Below are 10362 nucleotides of genomic sequence, written 5' to 3'. Positions count from 1 at the left end.
CAAAATGGTATATTTTATTAATAGCAGCGGAAATTACAGAGCGTTACCGCCGTATTTCCCCATACAGAGAAATACAAGGCTTACATTATTCTTTAGTACAACCAAATAACTAGTAAGTAGTAACAAGTCTTATTGATAAGATTATATTATTATGATACATTATTCTTATCCTATTTTCTTGCGTCAACCTCACTCATGCCCTTCCCTGTTTCCTGTACCTGAAAAAGATTAATAAAATAAAGGGTCAACCAACCACAGGTTGAGTATATTTCCCATAACCTCCAACTCAAATTAATATAATTCGGGTCATTATTATTGAATAGGGCCACATTACGGAGCCGAAACTCCCTTAGGCTATGCCCTCCTCCGTGTACACAGGATAACCATCTTTTTCTTTTTTTTTTTCTTTTTCTTTTTCTCTTTTTCTTTATTTCTTTTTATCCGGATATAACGGGGCGGAGCCAATTGCCGAGCCCCCTGCCGAGCTCACTTCAGAGCTCACGTCCATGTACACGGGATAAAATAATAATGTGGTCCGGTCCCTTCCAATAATAATGTCCCGAATGATACATTGGCCAAATGTACATCTTAGCAATGGTATTTTAACATTAACATTATCATGTGTGCATTATAACGTCAATTATTAACATAAACAGTACCACAGTTATATCTCACGTAAACCACATTACGTAAATTATACAAGTATAACATAACTTTATCACATAAACAATCATTCACGTACATTATAATATCAGTTAAATAATTATGACGATAACTTACTTACTCATTACATTAACTTAAGATGAAGGGGTAGGAAATATACCTTTATCTTTCCGTTAACTAGCCAAGTATACTATAGAAGTTGTTTCCTTTCTTGGTGTGAAATGTGGAGAACCTTGGTCTCCTATTTATAGTTGTAGTATGTCGGTCACTATTTGTTGCTCATTTGTACGTGGAGCTAATTTTTACCAAGTGAAAACTTAGGTCTCTAAACCTACCATGCTAGGCCATTACGTGGGACATCATTTTTCCACATCAAATTTCTTTTTTTTTTTTAAAGACTTTTGACATGTGATAAATGTGAATAAAATAATATAAATCTTATATTAGAATCGTAAAATATCTAGATATTTTACGTTACGGGTTATTTTCTTTTAGATAGGTCTAGTAAAAATTCTACGGGTAAAGTTATTTTTGAGTCAGACTCCAACCGAACTATTTTATTCTTATTCTAGGGTCTTACCTATACGAGGTTACTATACCTTTCTGAATATTTACTAGGATAGGTCAATATATCCCTCCGGGTGGGATCCATTTCATTGTTTTTTGTACTCTCTCGACTCCACATTGATAAAAATTCTTTTCCCTTTCAGCGAATAATTCACTTAAATCTATTAAATAATACTTTTATTCGGGGTATCACATGCGCTTCAAGCATGGAATGAATACGAAACCACATAGTGTCAAGGTTTAGGTTATTACTCTTCAACCAAGCTTTTAAAAGTGAATGGGCGGACTCTACTCGGGAAGTTGCCGTGTTTCCGAGATGAAAGTATTGGTTTGTATAGCAGTTCACGAACTTCTTCCTGTATTTACCCCATGTACTGATCACATAAAGCGCCATCTCTTCCCACGTTTCACTAAAACATTCCCAAGCGCTCCTAAACTCATCAATGGTGGATGCATTGATCACGCGGTACCAACCGCTTTTTGGACTGTGCAAAATCATATCTTTGTAGCACATCAAATTCTGCTTTGAGAGTGCTTGTTTCTCCATAGCACGGTTAATGTGCCAACGACACAAAAGGTGAGGAGTACTCGGATGAAGGGACTCAAGAGCGCCGATCAAACCCATCTCCCGATCAGTGACAAAGGCAGAAATAGATGAACCCGTACAACTTAGTAGCTCCCCTAATCTCAACAACATCCACCCATAATCGTCTTCCGACTCTGACGGAAGGAGCACCGTAGCAATTAAGAAGGAAGAACCACACGGTGTTACACCAACAACCTCAACAAGAGCAATTTTGTATTTATTTGTCTTGTATGTCGAGTCAATAAGAACCACATGTGGATAAGCACGGAACAGTTTAACCGCTTCCGGATGAGCCATAAAAACATGAGTAAGCTCATTTGTCTCGGGATCTGTTTTGTGCCATTCCACATAATTAGAAGCAACGGCTACAGCCAACATTTGTCGAGCGGTATTGCGTGTTCCTCTAACTTCACGCCGAAACTTGTTAACCGCACTATAAATTTGGGTGCTTGTAGGTTGGGGTTTATCGGGATTTCTTTGATGAAGACCATTTTTAATATCTTTCGGGGAATCGACGCCGGACTTGTTGCCTCACGAACTCTTTCTCTTCGGCATTCAAACCAAAAAATGCCTATGACCGTCTTTGTACTTTGTTACTTCGTGGTTGTGATATCCACCTTTCTCTGAGGTCAAAATGTTCCAAACAATCAACTCATTTCCATTTATATCATTAGCCCTGTTACAACGCTCGAACCCGAAACAAACACTCACACTTAGGTGTCCCTTTCTTCTTAGGCTTCTCGGGAATATCGGGATCGATCTTCTTTCTAGTTCGGCCGTACCTTGAACAACGAAAGTAAGAGCCTAGCAACTCGGGTTGTTTACGATTTTTGGCCCCATTTGATGCTTTTATTAAGGCAAACCCGTTATCAAAAGCTATTTTTTGAGCCCACTCAAACGCCTCATCCCGACTCGCAAAACATGTAACCGTCTCAAATAGGCGGTTGTAATTAACATCGTTTCCACCAAATTCCTCAAATGAATCCTGTTAAAACACAAAATTAATAATTATTACATGCTAAAATATGATAAAATTACTAAACTTACGAAAAAAAGTAAAAAAAACGAAGAAAAAACAATTTCATAGTCTGAACCAGGAGCGGACTTTGAAACTCAAAGTCCTCACCATGGCGGACGTGAATAGTACACGTCCCACCCATGCATGGACGTGAATAGTACACGCCAAACCATGCATGGACTTTGAGTTTCAAAGTCCATCCATGGTAGACGTTGATATTCAAAGTCCCCGTCCATGACGGACTTTGAATATCCACGTCCCTGTCCATGAGGGACATTGAGTTCCCACGTCCCAGTCCATGGGGACGTTGAATGTACACGTCCCTCTCCATGAGGGACTTTGATTTTCTACGTCCTAATTGACGACTACAAATTGGGTTTGGGCGTGTTTGTTACATTCATCCTAGTTCTAAGACGACTAATTATCATACTAAATCGATTGAAATGAAAATAGATTGTGTAATTACGTACCTCAGATTCGTTGTTAGCATTTGACATTGAATCGTTGTTTGTTGATGTCGATTTTTCGTGTTGTTGTTTGTTGATGTCGAGTGAATTGTCGTTTTTTTTTTTTTTTTTTTTTTTTTTTTTTGACTTGGGAGAGAATTGGGTAGAGAGAGGAAGAGTAAGGGTAGGAGACGTCTTTTTTATGAAATGCGTCGACGATTTGTTATAAAACGTCGACGACGTTTTACAGCCCTCTTTATTTAACACAAAAACGCAAGTGTCGCCTGCATTCAACTTCAACAGTTAGTCTTGCTGAAGACGGGTCGGAGCAAGTGACGGGTAATGCCACTTACAAAACGGATAGGGGAGACAAGGTAGGGGCACTCCCATTGCTTCTCTCTCTCCTCTATTTGGGTCATTTGTGAGAGGAAATGGTATCCGTCACTTTGTCACTTCAAAGTGACGAATACGTGCCGTTAAATGAGATTTTGTGCAACTTCAAAGCATCTACTTCAGACATACATCACGTGATTCCACATGTTTTAGCATCCCAACAAATTGGAAAATTAAAAGAGTATATTATATGTACACTGTTAATGTATCGTTTCCACGTACGCTTCCATCTCCATTTGCGTTGACAAGTGCCATGTTCCAAGCGCAAGTATTGCCAGCTATAAAGCATCTAAGACTATGTTCAACACTGTGATAACAGTGGTGTTATGATTATAATACTCCCTCTCATTCAGAACAAAGGTTACAGCTGCTTTATTACACTTGTCGAGGCACATTTTGTAACATACATATCTTTAGTTACACATTATTAAAAATTATAAAAATTTGATATTCTTATAACATTCATGACGATAAATCAAACAAGATCTCACATGACTATATTTTGTCTTATAGATTAAGAATAATATCAAAGATTCCCTACAACCATGAATAGTGCCAAAAAGCAACTGTAACCTTTGGTCTGGATAGGAGGGAGTACTAATATTTACACATTTTCATTATCCTTTCACTTCAATAACATTTACTCATAATTTGAACACTTTAACAATAACATTTTAATAACACTCAATTTTTACTATTTTCTATACCTTACCTTTTATATTCTTTTTTTTACATTAAATAGTTATCCTATTAACTATTTAAAAAAATACTATTGTCTTATAATTTTCTTAAAAATTTATAAGAAGTTACAAATACAATACAAGTACATTAATAGTAGGAAGAAATAAAAGACGGTAAACTTCAAGTGTCGCCTGCATTCAACTTCAAAGCATCTACTTCAGACATACATCACGTGATTCCACATGTTTTAGCATCTACCGTTATACATTATATTACTCCGTATATTATATGTACACCGTACACACTAATGTATCGTTTCCACGTACGCATCCATATCCATTTGCGTTGACAAGTGCCATGTTCCAAGCGCAAGTATCGCCAGCTATTAAGCATCTAATTACGATCTTATTTTTATTTTTATCTTTTAGGTTTAATAAAACACGCACTTAGTCGTATTATAATAGAGATGAAAATTAAGCTCAGACTTGTTATTCACAATATTTCTATCTTAACCATTTAATAAAACATTTACAGTCTATTTCTACTCTAGAACGATTGTACAGTACCCAACGCCACACCTATATCATTTTTACAAGAAGGTATTCTTATTTCTACTCTACAACGGTTGTACACTACCCACCACACCTATATCATTTTTACAAGGAGAGAATGACAGAGTGCCTAAGGACTATCTTGTTTTCTTTCCATAGGAGTTAAGTTTCTCACTGTTTTCTGAAAAAGAAAGGAATGGTCTATTTTTTTTAATAGGCTAGATTATATTCATTATCCAACAGTTTTAATTTAATTAATGAAAATAAAGAGATAATGGATATAAAATAAAAATTATTATTATATAATTCTTAGAGAGTAAATTGTGAGAAAAGAAAAAGAGAAGATGCTTAAACATTCCATAGAGATTGACTTTGTTGCCATTTTGAAGAAATTTCAGAATTAATGGACAACTAGTTTTAGTCCCGTGTAAAAAAAATGCACGGATTGATTTTAAGATTATGATATACGAAATATGTTAGTAGTTAATACGGATATGATAATGTCAAGAGTACCAAAATTTTCCGAATTCCAAAATTTTAAGATTTCTCCTAATTTATTCCAACTTTGATACAAACATACAAATATGTTTGTAAAGCAAAAGTCAAAGTATATGCAAAAATCTATTAGTATTCATATGCTTTGTATTTACGATTGACATGATTAAAAAAAAAAACTATTTGTTCAGTTATATTTATTTTCATTGGAATAGTCTAATTGATATCTTTTGGTTTATATACACCATATTTTTTTAGACAAATTTTAGTTATATGTTAGGTGTATATTATCAAAAAAAGATTTTAAAATAACCTAAACAGCAATTAAAAGGCAATTAATTGATCCGGATTTATAAATGCCCATGTATTTGGGAGTTTGTGAATATTTTATTTTATATTTTAGTTGTAATTCAATTATGAAGTACAAAGTTGTGAAATATGTACATATGGTAGTTAGCTTGTTATGTTTACACTAGTTAGTTTGTTATGATCACACTTGTATATAAATACCATCCTGTAAATATTCAACTAACTTAATAATACATTTCCTTATTTACCTTCTCTCTCTAACAAACTTTATCTCACTAAACATTCTAAGCTTTCTTTACTTTTCATTTGTTCATCAATGGAGATCGTCGTCACCAACTCACCATTGTTACACTACTACAAATATAAGCAATAACAACGCCCCATTAACAACGCATATTAACGCATTATATGTAATACCGTTGTTAATCAGGTTAGTATATTTTGGCGCAATTCTATGAAAAGTAATAACAACGGTTATTTCTTTAAAACCGTTGTTATTAGTAATCACAACGGGTTTCATTTTAGAACCGTTGTTAATAGTTGAAAAGTTATAACAACGGTTATTTATTTAAAACCCTTGTTATTACTTTTAACAACGGTTTTTTTTGCATATAACCGTTGTTATTACTTTTAACAACGATTTTTTTACATATAACCCTTGTTATTACTTTTAACAACGGTTTTTTACATATAACCGTTGTTATTACTTTTAACAACGGTTGTTTTACATATAACACTTGTTATTACCTTCGCACCAAAATATTTTCATTGTGGGACAAACCGGATCCCTTATGTTTCTTTCCCTTTCTATTCTTTATTCATCTTCAACCTTCGCATCTTCATCTCTCTCACACTCAAAAACAAAACCTCTCACACAATACTCACTCAAAACCCACCAAATCACCCCCAAAACACTGAAAAATTCTTCCTAACTCAATTTACATACTTATAACCCATTTTCCAACCTTCAAAACTACCAAAATCGACTTTTAGAAACCTAGGGTTTTAAAAATACGAGAGCAAGAAATTGATTTTTTGGTTTGATTTTCGCCTTATTACTTCGATTGTTAGGTATGAAATACTAACCTACTCGATTTATTTGTCAACACAAAATCTTAATAATTGCACATCTATTTTATTTCCCATTTTACTGTTGTTTGACTAACCCTTCTTTATCTCACCATCGACATCACTCTCCCCTTTATCAATTATTCATTTTACAATATCAATTACCCTATTAAATTTTAGGGTTTTGTTTGATTTCATAAGGATCTCATCTTTCAGAGTATCCATGAAGGGATTCAGATCTAGAGGTATTCTTTCTAACCGTAATTGCTTCGCCTATTTTGATTTTAAAATCTCTAGTGCCTTGTTGAATTTTAGGTTTCGCTTGATATTTTTACTTTTTTTACCGTCTCGCATTATTCTTATACTTGGAAATTTTTACATTGTAGTCTTGGAGGTAGTATGCTAATATGCTCAGCTGATTTAGAAGGTCAAACATGGTGGAAGTTTGTACATTGTAGTCTTTTACCGTCTTTCTTGTCAGGTAATCTCGCTCAATATATGGGCTCCTTATTTAATGATCATATTGTTTGGTGGACATGACGCTTCTTTGTATACTATTGTTCGATTATAGATGATTAATTTCAGAGGTGCGTGAAATGGTATGTATTCCTTCCTTTTCACGAAGATACTAACCTGTGACCTCTTCATTTTCCCCATTTCAGCGGTATTACCTAGCATTGGGATTGTAATATATGCTCTTATTCAGTTAACATCTTAAACTCGACCTCTTCTTTAGAGAAATTGATCCTGCGCAGTAGTAATCACCGCTTTGCCCGAGCAACTCGATCGACAAAGCATGACGAAAGCCACCTCGTTTGGTAATTATCACTACTTTTTTTCACTAGAAATTATGTTGTTCATATATAGTTTACATATAGTGCAAAGTTTTTAATTGCTAAGGATTCGCAAGACTCAAAATATTTTGTCTTTGGAATGTTATAGAACTGTTTAATTTATTTGCTGCATATCAACAAGTCTTTCAACTATAACTAATTTGACTCGGTAATTTAGTCCACCCACAATATCCATTATGGTTTGAATCTTCTTCTAAATTTTATGAATTTAAGATGGATCAATGTTGTTTGTGTTACTTCAGTTTCAAGTGTTTGGGTTCACGACTTTTAGTTTTATGGCTAAAGATGCAATATATGCTCATTTTTGGCTAAACTTGTGAAATTTCTATGTTGTGCTACCTCACTTTCTTCTTTTTGATTTCTCCTTCATTTTTAATTTCTGCTTTATTCCTTGATTTTTGCTAGTAAACATTCATTTTATGCTGTTTGTAGGTTAGACTTTTGGTGATTTTCATATATTTCCTCAGGTATCTTCCTCCTTTGTTTTTCCTCAACTTATTGCTTCCATCCACTTCTCATATATCTACGTAGGTTTTCCTTTTTTATTTCCATCATCTTAACTTAAATGTATCATTGCAGATTTAAATTTGAGAGTGTCAATTGAGGAGATGAGAGATGTTAATGAGGTGTAGGCTTACCAACTATTTAGGGAATACGTAATATTGAATAGTCTATTCACTAAGATGTTATTGTTATGTTGGATGTGATGCGAGATTGATGTAAGTTTGTTGGAGTTGTATTGTTGAATATTTTATTCACTAAAATGTGCATGCGTAGTAGTGGAGTCGTAACTCTCGGATGTAAATGGATGTTTGAATTGTGGTATTAATATTTTGAGAAAATCGTTGTGGTAGTGCATAAAACTTTGCAGGTGTTTAATTTTGGGTTAATCAATTTAAAGTGAGCTTTTGTTGTATGTTGATACTGCTGCTGCTGTTGATATAGGATTTTTAATGCACTAATTTTGTAAATTTTAAAAATAATAATAATAAACATCAATAACAACGGTTATATGCCAAAAAACCGTTGTTAATTGATGTATAACTTTCATATATACTTTTATAGCTCCTTTTATACTATTTTACATACCGTTTCGTGCCTATTATACCTTTTATATGCTTTATTTCAATGAATTGTCGATACTGCCGCTATTTTGTGTTTTGATGCAGAAATGACTCGTTATGAGTATGATCAAGCTAAGATTAGCATGGCGGAGACGGCATAGTAGAATACACGAAGCATGGCACGAGAACCGAGGAAGCACGAAGGCTAGAAGTGAAAGAAGAGAAGAAATAGCCTGTGAAGCAAGTTCCTCGATCGAGTCACCACTGACTCGATCGAGCAGCTGTCCTCGATCGAGTCACCTCTGGCTGAGGGGAACAGAAGTAGGCTGCGGGGGGCGCACTGGAGTGTAAAAGGGACGGCCCAAGGCACCATAAGCAGTACTAAACTGTCCAAACTCCGTAGGAGTGACTCCATATAGATGGAAAACGCGGCTATCATCACCAAGAGTGGTGTAATAGCTAGGTGTCACACCCCTATACTGTCCCCCTGAAGCAAGAGACATGGCCTCCATCTGTTCCCACATCCTCCTCTCTGTCAAAGCAGTGTTGATGCCCGTATGCATCCTCACTTCTCGTTCAATAACCGGATCAAAATGGTAACCTGAAGCATAGCCTGAAGCAGGATAGGCTGAAGGAGGTGGAGGAGGAGCAGGCTGGAATGAGCCAGGCAGATGGGTAGTGGGTGCACGACGTCTCCGGCGCCCGCCGGTTGTGGTAGTAGTACTAGACCCAGGAAAAGTGACTAGAAGGTCCTCAGGAATCAGATAAGTAACGGGTGGAGGGCGCACCACCGCCGTACTCTCCTCAAGGGGGTCTACAGCAGGTAAACAGTCACAAGGTAGAAGCATGTAAGACTCGCTCCGGACCCTCCAGTAATGGTCCTTCCCATTCTTGATGTCAAGATAAGAAATGTCATAACGAAGGTGGTCATCATCAACAAGTGGCTCATAGTCATCCATGGGCTCGTAGGGGTCATCACCCTCAAAATCACAAACAGCCCTAGCTATCTTGGTGACAAGAGCACCACAATCAAGGTTCCCATACCTCCCAATCATCATGTCAAAAGCCGAACACACAAGAGCAGGGGGAGAGAATTGGAATGTCTCCTCCCGATAAGGATTCAAGTAACTAGCAAGGATTAAGACCTCAATAGTGGAGGTCTTGCTCTTGTCGTTCCGGCCATACAACAAATAGCTCAAATACCTCAAGAATAAACGAAGACAAACGTGTTGGACGTCCAACAAAGCCATGGCACTGACATCCGCATCCGCATAACCGGTAAACAAAGGAAAATATCGAATAACGGACAGCCCACCAACACCATATAAATCTCCATCTGTATGCTTATCTATTCCCAGAATTTCAGACAGACGGTCAAAGGTTAAGGACCGTTCAACGTTAAGCAATCGAAACTTAATAAGATGATCACTGGGATAGTAAGTAAATGAGCTCAGAAGCTCGAGGGTTAAAGCGGGGTAAGATAGTTCATGTAGCGTGAAAAGACCCTGTAACCCTATCTCATTGAACATGCCAAACATAATGTCATCTATCTTCAATGTTCGCAAAATTTTCCTATCCACGCATCGAGTGGCACTCATAGATTTAGTTAAGAGATACTCGAACCTGTCCTTTTGTGCTTTGTCGCGGAATTCAATGAATGGGTAATC

At 36.1% G+C, this 10362-nt stretch overlaps 1 long non-coding RNA gene across 1 annotated transcript; it reads right to left on the bottom strand.

Moving 5' to 3' along the window:
* LOC141631926 (uncharacterized) lies at positions 1 to 867 on the bottom strand. Its single transcript, XR_012537727.1, has 2 exons — positions 824 to 867; positions 1 to 218 (listed from the first exon to the last, which is right to left on the bottom strand). It is a non-coding gene; the product is annotated as an uncharacterized LOC141631926 (long non-coding RNA).
* Positions 868 to 10362: the final 9495 nt, after the last annotated feature.

Source organism: Silene latifolia, chromosome 2 (genome assembly GCF_048544455.1).
Source record: "Silene latifolia isolate original U9 population chromosome 2, ASM4854445v1, whole genome shotgun sequence".
NCBI classification, from domain to species: Eukaryota; Viridiplantae; Streptophyta; class Magnoliopsida; order Caryophyllales; family Caryophyllaceae; genus Silene; species Silene latifolia.
This window is presented reverse-complemented; position numbering and strand designations above follow the sequence as displayed.